The sequence below is a fragment of the Anopheles maculipalpis genome, chromosome 2RL (assembly GCF_943734695.1).
Source record: "Anopheles maculipalpis chromosome 2RL, idAnoMacuDA_375_x, whole genome shotgun sequence".
Classification (NCBI taxonomy): Eukaryota; Metazoa; Arthropoda; class Insecta; order Diptera; family Culicidae; genus Anopheles; species Anopheles maculipalpis.
The window spans coordinates 90458451-90471510 of record NC_064871.1 but is presented as its reverse complement, the minus strand read 5'-3'; the positions used below and the strand labels follow the sequence as shown (position 1 = coordinate 90471510).

General features: G+C 44.0%; 2 protein-coding genes across 3 annotated transcripts in view; one reads left to right on the top strand and one right to left on the bottom strand.

Annotated features, from left to right (window-relative positions):
• Positions 1–13060, top strand: part of LOC126568633 (coiled-coil-helix-coiled-coil-helix domain-containing protein 7) — a 492112-nt gene that overhangs the window by 260317 nt on the left and 218735 nt on the right. The window lies entirely within an intron of this gene.
• The window catches only part of LOC126568053 (cyclic AMP response element-binding protein A), a 394830-nt gene that overhangs the window by 284641 nt on the left and 97129 nt on the right, over positions 1–13060 (bottom strand). The gene's annotated exons all lie outside the window — the stretch shown is intronic.

Here is a 13060-nt window from a genome sequence, read left to right as displayed (position 1 = left end):
CTGGGCGAAGCGGTGGAGGGATCGAGTTGGGTAGTTCTACAAAAAGGTGGACGGCTCAAAGACCCATCAAACGATATGCCGGACGCCAGAATCGGACCAGGAATGGCCGAGTTACCGACGATTTTCCACGGGAATGTTTTGGTTTTTCCGCTCTAACTGGGCGGAGAGAGGAGGGATCGGGTTGAAGTGTTCTACAAAAAGATGCGCGGCCTTGAGACGCATCAAACGGTATGCCGGACGCCAGAATCGGACCAGGAATGGCCGATTTATCGCCAATTTTCCACGGGAATGCCGCTGGCGGAATTTCCTGGGAAAACCTGGAAAATCCTCCTTAATCCCCTTCGATATCAAAAATCTCGTTTTGGAGGTGTTCTTTAAAGATTTTCATGGAAAGAAATAAAAATGAGCGGAAATATCTTAAAATTGGAGAAAAAGTTTTAATTGTGCCGGAAAATATTTGTCTTGTCGGAAAGAAATTATTTTCCGACCCGGTTTTAAAATTTCCATTTGCTACCTCCTCGGAATCATGCTCTCCTGTTACTCCTGGTCGGATTTTGCCGCATAAAAATTTCCGGATTTTTGCCCAAAATTTCCAGATTTTTGCCACAAAAATCCGACCAGGAGTAACAGGAGAGCATGATTTCGCGGAGGTAGCTCGGGTCGGCCAAAAATTTCCAAAATCAGTTTTAAAATCCAAAGTCAGTTTTAAATTTGGATTGGAAATTTTGAGTTTGGAATTCAACTAAAATTTTTGCCTCGGGATTTTAAAACTGGTTTTGGATTTTAAGATTGGATTTTCGATTTTTCGGCCGACCCGAGCTGCCTCCTCGAAAACATGTTCTCCTGTTACTACAAGTCGCTCCCGGTGGCAGATTTTCGGCCGAAATTTGGCCAAATTTGATGCGGCAAAATCCGACCCGGAGTAACAGGAGAGCATGAATCCGAGGAGGTAGCAAATGGAAATTTTAAAAACCGATTGGAAAATAATTTCTTTCCGACAAGACAAATATTTTCCGGCACAATTAAAACTTTTTCTCCAATTTTAAGATATTTCCGCTCATTTTTATTTCTTTCCATAAAAATCTTTTAAGAACACCTCCAAAACGAGATTTTTGATGTCGAAGGGGATTAAGGAGGATTTTCCAGGTATTTCCGGGAAATTCCGCCAGCAGCATTTCCGTGGAAAATCGGCGATGACTCGGCCATTCCTGGTTCGATTCTGGCGTCCGGCATACCGTTTGATGCGTCTCAAGGCCGCGCATCTTTTTGTAGAACACCTCAACCCGATCCCTCCTCTCTCCGCCCAGTTAGAGCGGAAAAAACAAAACATTCCCGTGGAAAATCAGCGATAAGTCGGCCATTCCTGGTCCGATTCTGGCGCCCGGCATACCGTTTGATGCGTCTTAGGGCCGCGCACTTTTTTGTAGAACACCTCATCCCGATCCCTCCACTCCTTCGCCCAGTTATAGCGGAAAAACTAAAACATTCCCGTGGAAAATCGGCGATAACTTGGTCATTCCTGGTTCGATTCTGGCGTCCGACATACCGTTTGATGCGTCTCAAGGCCGCGCATCTTTTTGTAGAACACCTCAACCCGATCCCTCCTCTCTCCGCCCAGTTAGAGCGGAAAAACCAAAACATTCCCGTGGAAAATCAGCGATAAGTCGGCCATTCCTGGTCCGATTCTGGCGCCCGGCATACCGTTTGATGCGTCTTAGGGCCGCGCACCTTTTTGTAGAACACCTCATCCCGATCCCTCCACTCCTTCGCCCAGTTATTGAGGAAAACCCAAAACATTCCCGTGGAAAATCGGCGATAACTTGGTCATTCCTGGTTCGATTCTGGCGTCCGGCATACCGTTTGATGCGTCTCAAGGCCGCGCATCTTTTTGTAGAACACTTCAACCCGATCCCTCCTCTCTCCGCCCAGTTAGAGCGGAAAAACCAAAACATTCCCGTGGAAAATCAGCGATAAGTCGGCCATTCCTGGTCCGATTCTGGCGCCCGGCATACCGTTTGATGCGTCTTAGGGCCGCGCACCTTTTTGTAGAACACCTCATCCCGATCCCTCCACTCCTTCGCCCAGTTATAGCGGAAAAACTAAAACATTCCCGTGGAAAATCGGCGATAACTTGGTCATTCCTGGTTCGATTCTGGCGTCCGACATACCGTTTGATGCGTCTCAAGGCCGCGCATCTTTTTGTAGAACACCTCAACCCGATCCCTCCTCTCTCCGCCCAGTTAGAGCGGAAAAACCAAAACATTCCCGTGGAAAATCAGCGATAAGTCGGCCATTCCTGGTCCGATTCTGGCGCCCGGCATACCGTTTGATGCGTCTTAGGGCCGCGCACCTTTTTGTAGAACACCTCATCCCGATCCCTCCACTCCTTCGCCCAGTTATAGCGGAAAAACTAAAACATTCCCGTGGAAAATCGGCGATAACTTGGTCATTCCTGGTTCGATTCTGGCGTCCGACATACCGTTTGATGCGTCTCAAGGCCGCGCATCTTTTTGTAGAACACTTCAACCCGATCCCTCCTCTCTCCGCCCAGTTAGAGCGGAAAAACCAAAACATTCCCGTGGAAAATCAGCGATAAGTCGGCCATTCCTGGTCCGATTCTGGCGCCCGGCATACCGTTTGATGCGTCTTAGGGCCGCGCACCTTTTTGTAGAACACCTCATCCCGATCCCTCCACTCCTTCGCCCAGTTACAGCGGAAAAACTAAAACATTCCCGTGGAAAATCGGCGATAACTTGGTCATTCCTGGTTCGATTCTGGCGTCCGACATACCGTTTGATGCGTCTCAAGGCCGCGCATCTTTTTGTAGAACACTTCAACCCGATCCCTCCTCTCTCCGCCCAGTTAGAGCGGAAAAACCAAAACATTCCCGTGGAAAATCGGCGATAACTCGGCCATTCCTGGTCCGATTCTGGCGTCCGGCATATCGTTTGATGGGTCTTTGAGCCGTCCACCTTTTTGTAGAACTACCCAACTCGATCCCTCCACCGCTTCGCCCAGTTATTGAGGAAAAACCAAAACATTCCCGTGGAAAATCGGCGATAACTCGCTCATTCCTGGTCTGATCCTGGCGTCCGGCATACCGTTGGATGCGTCTTAGGGCCGCGCACCTTTTTGTAGAACACCACAAGAAGATCTCTTCACCCCTTCGCCCAGTTATAGGGGGGAAACCAAAACATTCCCGTGGAAAATCGGCGATAACTCGGCCATTCCTCGTCCGATTCTGGCGTCCGGCATATCGTTTGATGGGTCTTTGAGCCGTCCACCTTTTTGTAGAACTACCCAACTCGATCCCTCCACCGCTTCGCCCAGTTATTGAGGAAAAACCAAAACATTCCCGTGGAAAATCGGCGATAACTCGGCCATTCCTGGTCCGATTCTGGCGTCCGGCATATCGTTTGATGGGTCTTTGAGCCGTCCACCTTTTTGTAGAACTACCCAACTCGATCCCTCCACCGCTTCGCCCAGTTATTGAGGAAAAACCAAAACATTCCCGTGGAAAATCGGCGATAACTCGGCCATTCCTCGTCCGATTCTGGCGTCCGGCATATCGTTTGATGCGTCTTAGGGCCGCGCATATTTTTGTAGAACACCACAAGAAGATCCCTCCTCTTCCCTTCCAGTTATAGGGGAAAAACCAAAACATTCTCGTAGAATATCAACGATAACTCAACCATTCCTGGTCCGATTCTGGCGTCCGGCGTACCTTTGGATGCGTCTTTGAGCTGCGCACCTTTCTGTAGAACACCTCAAAAACCCCTTCGCTCATTTATAGCGGAAAAACCAAAACATTCCCGTGGAAAATCGGTGATAACTCGCTCAGTTTTGGTCCGATCGCTCCTGGTTAGAAATCCGAACCTGAACTAATATCGACGCAGTAAAATTTTATCTCGAGTAACAGGAGGCGAGGGGATAGCAAATCAAAGATAAGAAAGTCCAAACAAAATAATTATCTGTAGGTTATGAAAATTTTCTACATATACTGGTTATAATATACCATAAAACAATGTTATGCTTGCCACACAATGGTCTAAAGCTATGAAAAATTTGTTTGTAAGAGAATTTATAGCTCTCTTGCAATGAAGAAGTCTTCCTTTGGATGTGCTCCAAATGAAAGCAAACATAGAAACATAAATTGTCTTCGAAAACGATTCAGCTGAACCATGCCTGAGACATACGACGACGATGCGATTGACGAAAACACTGCCAAATAATAGTTTTTTGAGACCTCACACAATTGAATATCTCAGACAGAATAAATTAAGCTATAGAAAGACGTACCGCATTTAATAAGCAATTTTTCATCGCTCCAAATGCACGAAAACTACTTCTAAACGTAGGCCATTTTGTCACACATCCAAAAGAAAACTGATTCTTCACGATGCGGAAGCTATGGGAAAACCTCGTGCTGCTGATGAGTTGCGAGATTTTAATAATTTATCCACCGTCCGGCTCTAAGGGCAACCCTCTGCGTAGGGCGTTGCAGCTCGAGCGAAACGGGGCACATAAATTGCGCCTCATTTAGATAAATCGCTCTCCTAACCTCACTCTGTAGCCGTCGCCTCGAGTTATGGGGAACCTGTCCCGGCTGCGGTAGGGCAGAAATATTTTGCAATCTTCCTTAGCACGAGCTGTCTCCGTTTATCGTACGCCCATCATTGCTGAACATGCCAGAAATAGTTTGCAGCGAACATACATTTCATGTCGGTTGCAATTGCAGCTGCACTTACTCACGCTGGCCCAGACCGAATGCGCGGTTGCGATACGAACCAACGCGACACTTGTTTTTCTGTCCCTGTTCCGGATTGTCTGCCCTTCAGCAAGGCCGACCTCCACCCGGCATGGGTTTGGGGGTTGATTTTTCTTCACTTTCGTTGACAAAAAAATTGCGAGCCAGACTCGGAGCGACTTTCCACCCGAACAAATGCCCGAAAATACGATGCTTAACCCTGGCAATAAATTGGTAATTTGTCAGGCATGTGATTTTAATTAATTCACATATCATCACTACGATCAACGGCGAGATTGGGAAGCGCCAATTTATCTTCATTTACATCTTGATCGTCCGATTGCATTGCATAGCGGGCCGAGAAGGTAAAACAGGTATTTGAGTAATGTGATCCGTTTAAAATAACACGAATAGTTGTAGCGCAAAATGATTGGCCGTGAAGATTAAATGGGTTGAGAGGAAAGTCATCGGAATGCGTAGATTGAGATTGAGATGGTGAACTTTACGTCAAACAGTGGAGACTAGGGAAGGTTTTTATTTGCCAATAGGTTGTGGGAATTGAGGAAAAAAAAAGGATTTGTACTGATAATTTGGAATATAAAATAATCAATAAAATATTTTTTTTCAAAATGAACAGGAATCATAAAAGAAGGATTTTCCCTTTAAGCGTCACTGTAAATAATTACACCACAAAGTTAAAACAGTCAATCGGAAATTCAATACCCAACTCAACATCTGAAAAGGGCAAACTGTTCAATAGCTTAGCTACGGCTGACGTCCATCTCCATCCAAGGTTGTAATTAAGTACGCGAAAGAGCCCCGCGAAATCGTGTCAGTTCGCTTTTTCGTACGCAAACATCTTGATGACCGGAAGCCATGTTTTGATGGAATTTTTGCACGAACAGGGTAAACGTTGGAAAGTGATTTGGAGGATGAATTCAATTTATCCCTCGATTGGGAAAGCTATTTTCGCTTGATCCGTTCAGGTGTGACCGTGAGCGTAATTGGAGCTTCTTGAAGGAAGTTTACCGGAGTGGATTTGTTCCGCCCCGTTTGGGGAGGATTGAAGATGCTAGGAGACTGATTTTGACAGATTCCTCAAGCTGGTTCAGCCGTCTGTAAATAATGTTTGTATGAAATTAGTAACAAACAGGCAAAGCTTAGCTTTATGATCAGTTAATTTGGAGCAGTTATACCTACATTAAAAGCTTTATTCTTGTTGTAAGCAGCATGAGTAACTGCATTACTATCAGCAATATCTGATTTGAGCTCGACTAATTCATTTTCAGTCTGTAGAAAGGCTCTGAGCCATTTGCTTTTCCAAGGTAAATTTATCATAAAAGGAAAGCGAAGGACCGTATGATAAAATTTGATAAAGGTCATGCACAATCCTTTGTTAGGGTTATCCGATATTCGAATATTTAGCACCTGTTTCTGGTGATTTACTGAAGCGCGGAACACTATTATTTTCAGATGTTTTGATATGCAATGAACCTCTGCACATTAAGCGATCGTAAAAAATTTTTTTTCTGTATTCTTCTTGTCTTGGCACATTTTAGTAGAGCTTGAAATCTAGGCAATTGCTGCCTTTATTAAGAAATTTCGCTTTAATAAGTCCGACCATCTACGGTCTACAAGAAGCCTTTTCAATTGATTTAATAGAGTTACAAACAATATCAGAAATAGTGAAAATTACCTTCCAATACAAGATTTTTTTTACTCTTACATTAATTAAAGAGAATTTAAAAACACTCATATTTATTCAAAGGATAAGCAAAGCCTATAAAGTCTAGAAAATCACACTAAACCACGCTGTAAACCGCAAACTTCCAGCCGAAAAATCAATACTTGTACCCATCCTGCTCCAAAGGGATGTGAATGCTCTTGTACGAATATCTTCTGGAAACTCCAAAATTACATTAACCCTTTAAAGCATTCAAAATACACACTCACACGCACATGGAAACTCTTCCACACTAGAGCTATTTACTTCCCATCCCAGCTATGTAATTAAACCTCACATATGTAATCTCGGCGCCGGTTTGTGATGGTTTTGTAGAGAAAGTTTCATTAACACCATTCCTTCTCTTCTCCTTCCACACATCCTTTTTCGGTTTTTTAGGAACCTGAAAAATCCTTAAACAGTCGCGAGAGAGTGTGAGATAGTGAGGGAGAGAGAAAAAAGGGACAGAAATGTGGTCGTGAATGTCTTAACTTCTCTAGGCCAGGCTTCTTCCGGGGCTACGGTACCCGGAAACGACCCAAACCACCATTAACTGTCATTTACTCGTGACTCGTCTCAATATGCTCCATGGGGATGAGGATTCGTCCCGACGGATTTTTTGGCACAATCTGTCCGGCCCAGCAAGGATTTGAAGACAGGGATCTGATGGGAAGGGGTTGCGTTTAGAGCATTAATGTTCTAATTTTCACACATGTTGGCACCCCTTTTTCCTTTATCACGCTCACGGACAAAAGACACAAGGAAGAGGGTGATCACCAGACGAACTTTTAATGAATCAGTGACGAACCGAAGCAACGCAACCCTTCGCTGGCATATCCTCAAACGGGACAACTCATCTCCAGGAAGGAAGGCAACACCGTACGGTGGAGAGTGTTTAAAAATCAATAATTTTAAAGGAGCTCAAACCAAACATCCCGAGCGCCCACATGCTCGGCTAAGTTTCGAAACTAAGCGCAACTGCTGCTCGCTGCTAGAATGGAATTAGTTATGCCGTTATGCCCGTTTCATTAAACAACTTTCACAACTCGGCGCTCCACCTCGGCGGCTGTCAAGAGCGGAACCGAACTTTCCCCACCCTCCTTTCTTCTCTCGTCCGGTATCCGACATCGTGCCACCGGATAACCGTCCCGTCCCGTTCCGTCACCGTTCAATTAGCCGTGTTCCTATGTCCCGCCATGAGACGTCGGTGGTCACTCAAAAGAAGTAGCGAGCTGCACCTTTTGCTCGGTCGAAAAAGCGGTCAAATAGGGTTCAACCCCTTCTCTGTTTGTGTTCATTTTTATCCCCCCTCGGTGTCTCCTCACTAAGGTCGGCACGCGCCAAAAAAAAAACGGGTATAATGTCGGGACACCTTACCTTATTCGAGCAGCCGGTCATCGGGTTGTCCTAGAGCGGATTGTGCACACGGTGGAACGATTTGGTGCCGTTTGCTTCTTGCAGGACGGTGCACACTGCAACCGTGGTGTTGGTGGGTGAAAGCGAAGGATGCGCTTCGGTTGTAGAATGCGTTTTTTGGTCGGTTGTTTAATAGCGAATGTGTATTGCCGGTTGTGATCGAGTTGTACATACGCGTCCTGGATTCTAATCTGGGACAGATAGCGGTAAAGTGGCGGGTTGATTCGGGTTCATTCAGTATAAAGAGAGAGAGAAAGAGAGAGCACTTCTTTCTGGATGGAAAGGGGCGTTTAAGGGAAAGTGTTTTGGGAGAAATTGTTTTATATAGATTTTTTAAATTCTGGTTTTATCATAAAAAAGACAACTTTTAATAAATCGAATATGTGTCTAGCATGAGATTTTCTTGAAAAAGGTTTAAAGTATGGATAGTCGGAATTATTATGACATTTTAGTCAAAAACTGTTCTTGTTCAATGGGGTTTGATACATTAAAAAAAAAAAAAGTTCAAATGTTCTATAAATGTTATCAATGGAAATGTCACAAGGTGATAGCACAAGTGAGTCATATAATATCAGTATTGAAATTTGCGGATTACTCGGTTAAAATGTCACACAATGCGTTTGAGGTTAATGTCAAAGAAATTGACACTTAATTAAAATATAGGATTAATTAGGTAGACTTAAGCTAAATTTTTCAGGGAGTTTCAAAGACGAACTGTTAGAAGTAAAAATAGTATATAAATTACATTAAACGAAAGAGACAAACAACATAATATTCACGAAGAACGGTGGTGCCATTTCGCTTAAAATATATTTTTAAAATAATAATTAGAAAGGCTTACTTTAATAGAATTTCGTTTATTAAAATATGAAAATAACATACTTCCACCAATACGAAAATTATGAAATAAAGCTCTAACAAATTTTGTCAATTATGAAAAAAAGTTATTGAAAAGTATTTAAAAAAGGTGCTAAAAGTTGTTAAGTTAAGTTATTAATTGTTACGTAAAAATTAAAGTTAAGCTATTAAAAAAAATCCTTTCAAATTCCGACGAAAGTTGTGAAATATCAATGAAGAAATTGTGAAAAAATTTAATAAATCAGACAGGCAAATAAAAAATCGTTAAACAAAAATTTGATCTTGATCATCCTGCTCCTATACGTACATCCTACCGTTCGGGCTTGACAGCATCTACAATACACGCGCTCTCTGCATATGCAAAACGACACCACAATTTAATCCTCGGTGGGGTCGAGAGCAAAGTCTTGGATCTTCCCGTTCACCCTACTTCTCGTCGCAACGCAACATTACACTCAATGCACTGAACGGAACAGATGATCGCGATGTCTTGCGTGTGTGCGAGAAAGTACCTTCTGCATCTCCACTGCTGCTCCAAGGCATGCAGCGGCAGAATGCAATTTTTATTGCATTACTTGTACTCCTCCTGCGCAGTTCCTCCCCCTGACATGTGATGTTCGAGGGCGGATTTTAATTTACAACCATTCTTCCGTGCCCTTTCTCTGTACTACGAGCTCAATGAATTGGTGTATGCGCCGAGAGACGGACGTATGACGATACGTTTAAGTTATTGCCTTGCGTTACATGGCAAGTTGTTCGGTCTGCTGTAGAGCGGCAGAGTTTTGAGACACTTTCTATGTTTGCTGCACCCCGTACATGCATGTAGTAAAATTAAATTTGAAACAAAACATGGACAGTACATGCAGAAAAGCGATAGAGAGAATTACAGAGTGGCAGGAAAAAGGGGAAAGCTTCACCAAATAAAAAGTAAAGAACATTTAAATATTGAACTTGAAATAAAAGCAAAGGAAAAATACAGCAAACCATGAGATGATAAATAATAAGACTTTGAATAAGCAGACTTGGGCAGTCAAAGATGAAAATTGATGCAAATAAAACTTGAACCTGACCCTCCCGGGGGTTCAGCTCTCTGCTTCAAAATGCAAAACAAAACAGCATCTTCGGATTTTGCTGTAATGCACGCTGGAACGCACAGCTCCCCGAAGTCGATCTTTTGCTGCGAGCAAAGTGTGAGCTCACGATTCAAGCGACTACAGTTCACTAGACAAAGATGGCTTCGCTCCGGAGGGAAAAGAAAGAGCGAGAAGGACCTTCTCTGGCGCGTGGAGCAGGGCAAGCAACCCTTTTTTTAAGCCACACAATCGCTAGCAATCGCTAGCACAACACGTTCGAAAACGTTGAACACGACCGTCCTCGGTCGGGCGGCCGCTTGCTGAGGATTTCGCGTTACACACAAACACTTCTGCTTCGGTTTCCGTGGCCAGTCCGGGTCCGGGTTTCCGTGCACGAGAGCTTACCGCATTCATGCCGGAGCTTACCAGATAGGGCCGGGTAGCCTGTGGTGATTTCGCTTTCGTGTACGTACCCTGGGCATGGGGTTGGACGCGGAAAAGCTCCATCGACGACGTAGTAGCAGCGCTCGGTTAACACTATAGAATGCCAGTATCAGTACCGAAAAGCGAGGACATCTCCAATGCCCTTTAAAAGGCCCCTCCCACTCGTGACGATGCCGACCGTTGTGTGCCGATACGTTCCGGTTGATCCTCAACCACGATCGGTTCAGCGGAAGGAGTCATGAGGTTGGGCCCGGGAGGGAGAGCGGGTGTGTCCTTTAGCTTTCTGTTCAGAATATTTTGTTAGACCTTTCACAGAAGCGAATTCAATTTCCTCGTGAAAGGCGGTTATTTACATACAAAACAGTAGGGCACAGGCACGAACGGTGATGTAGCGTGCAGTTCTTGGTGGCGTAGGGCGGTTCTGGGCGTTCCTCCCAGATACTCTGAGTGAGCTGTGGTGTGAGTAGTGTGAGTTGCTAAACGGTGCATTCAAATGTTAAGTTTAATCAGTTCCAGCTGATAACGGTGATTGCTAGTGTGTGATTATGAAGAAAACAGTTTCCGAACAAAGCGAGTCTGTGATCTACAGGCCGAGAGTCTCCCAATCTCGTTTCAACCTTAAGGAGTAATGGCCTCCAGGAAGAGTGCAGTAAGAGAAGGGCAATAAAAAAAACTTCCCGCAAACCGCAGAGGAACCTTCAATTTCTAGACGTGTCGTGTCATTTCTCCAACCAAGCTCCGAGTGCAATTCTTGTCCCTTTTGCTTTCCACAATTTCTCGATCTCTTTGCACATTGCTGGAAGTCTGTAGTGAACGCGTCTTGTTATTTGTACGGCGTTATATTTGCCCTATAAATAGATGCCAACACCCTTTTCTACCACTGACTCGTTTTTGCACACTCCCCGTGCTTTGTGCATCAGTTGCAGTCGCGCAATGCAACGTGGTAAAGTGCATCTTTTGTTGACTATCTGTACGGGTTGCATCGTGGAGATCGTCTGTGCGAGTGTACATCAGTGTGAGGTTGACTTCTTTTGTAGGAATGGATATTACTTTGCACTCATGCTCACTATGAGCTAGGGGGTTCTAGCATGGGACGACTAGTTTGTTTGTCTGTTCGGGTGTTAGTTTAAACAAGAAAAATGTCTTTGTAAATACTGGAAACATGCTGTTCCAGTCAGATCTTCATGATGTCAGATTGCGGTTGTTCGAAAAAGTCACACAATAAAATGCAATAAAAAGGTGTTTTTTAGCTCCGAATAGGAAAATATAAACTGTAATCAAATATTAGGTATATTGGGGCAGGCTAAGTCAAATAAATTGTGCTGCAAAATTGTTTAAAACAATTAATATATAGCAACAGATAGAGCAGATGAGACTGTAATGGCTCAAATTCCATCTTAGTCTTGATTCCTCATAGCAAGATCTTCAATATTCTGCTACGTGTAATTCAATTTACAGATATCTAGTCATTAGAAACCCTTAAGAATGATTATTTGACTCAAAATACTTCCTTCTTCTTCAGTAATTTTGCTGTTGGTTGGACGTCAGTTGGAAGTTGCTGTTTAAGACCATTTATCGATTATTTTTTCACTGTAAAATAAGTAAAGCAACACACAAGACACCCTTCCATACCGTATGTGAATGCCATGTCTTCTTAAGACAATAAAAAGCAGCTCTTTCTTCTACCAACTTAACCTCATCTTCCTGAGCTCCTTGAGGCACGAAATAGAGAAAATCGAATTACATATAAGAAGCTCCCGATGTCCGTATGTGTATGTGTATGTGAGAAAACGAGACAACCACAAGACACCGAACGTCTTGGATACTATTGCTTAGCTCCCTCCACCAGCAAAAAAGAGAAGCGGAGGAAAATTTATGAAGACATGCGCCCTGACATGTGAGCTGGAAAGGACTTTGCCTGGCAAGCTACGGAAGTGCTGTTTCTGGGCTTTGAAGGCACACTCCGAATGGGCTCGGAAGCTCGGTGTGTGCTTGAACCGGGAAAATGTTTTATCAATTTTTCCCAGGCACCAAGTGAATATTCGGACGCTCTTTGTTTTTGTGTCCAAGTAGTGAACATCCAAGTTTCATTTTATTTGGTAAAGAATTCAACGAAGCCCCATACCATTTTGCTACCCACCACCCAAAGCAACTCGAAACATCCTGCAATCCCCCCCGAAAACAGACCTCGGTAAAATTCATCGTCTTGGCAAAAGTCTTATGTAAATATAATTTACGCGAAGGCAACTCTTGAATCGATTATTTTTGCCATTATGTGTAGAAGCACCTTCAAGGATGAAGATGCAAAGCTGGGGCGGCTATTGGAGCATGAAGAATTCCTCCAGCCTCTTCCGAAGCTCTCCCAAGTCTCTCACACCATTCCAACTCTTGACGCAGCTCTGTCTCTGAGACAGCTAGTACTGGGCAAAATTAAAACAACGAAGGACTGAGTTTTGAGTTTCCTCTCCAAGGCCAAGCCTGAGCTGACGAAATGCCGACGGGATTTTGGCGAGTGCAGGAGGGAGAGGCGGTGTTTTTCCACCAACGAGGAAAGGGGTTTTCATCGTTGTTCCAAAATTGAAAAACTCTACCCCGCTCTAGTTCAGCGGCGAGGTTTTCTCACGTTTTCTTGCGCTCCAAGAAAACGACCGCCAAGCTAAGGCAGCAATGATAACCGATTTAAGAATTGTACCCGATGAAGGTTTTAAAGTTTTGCTGTCAGACCATTTTTCCGGAAGCTTTTTCATTATTAGAATATTTGTGCGTCTGTCGGGTGGGAAAAGTTTGGCTCTTCTGATG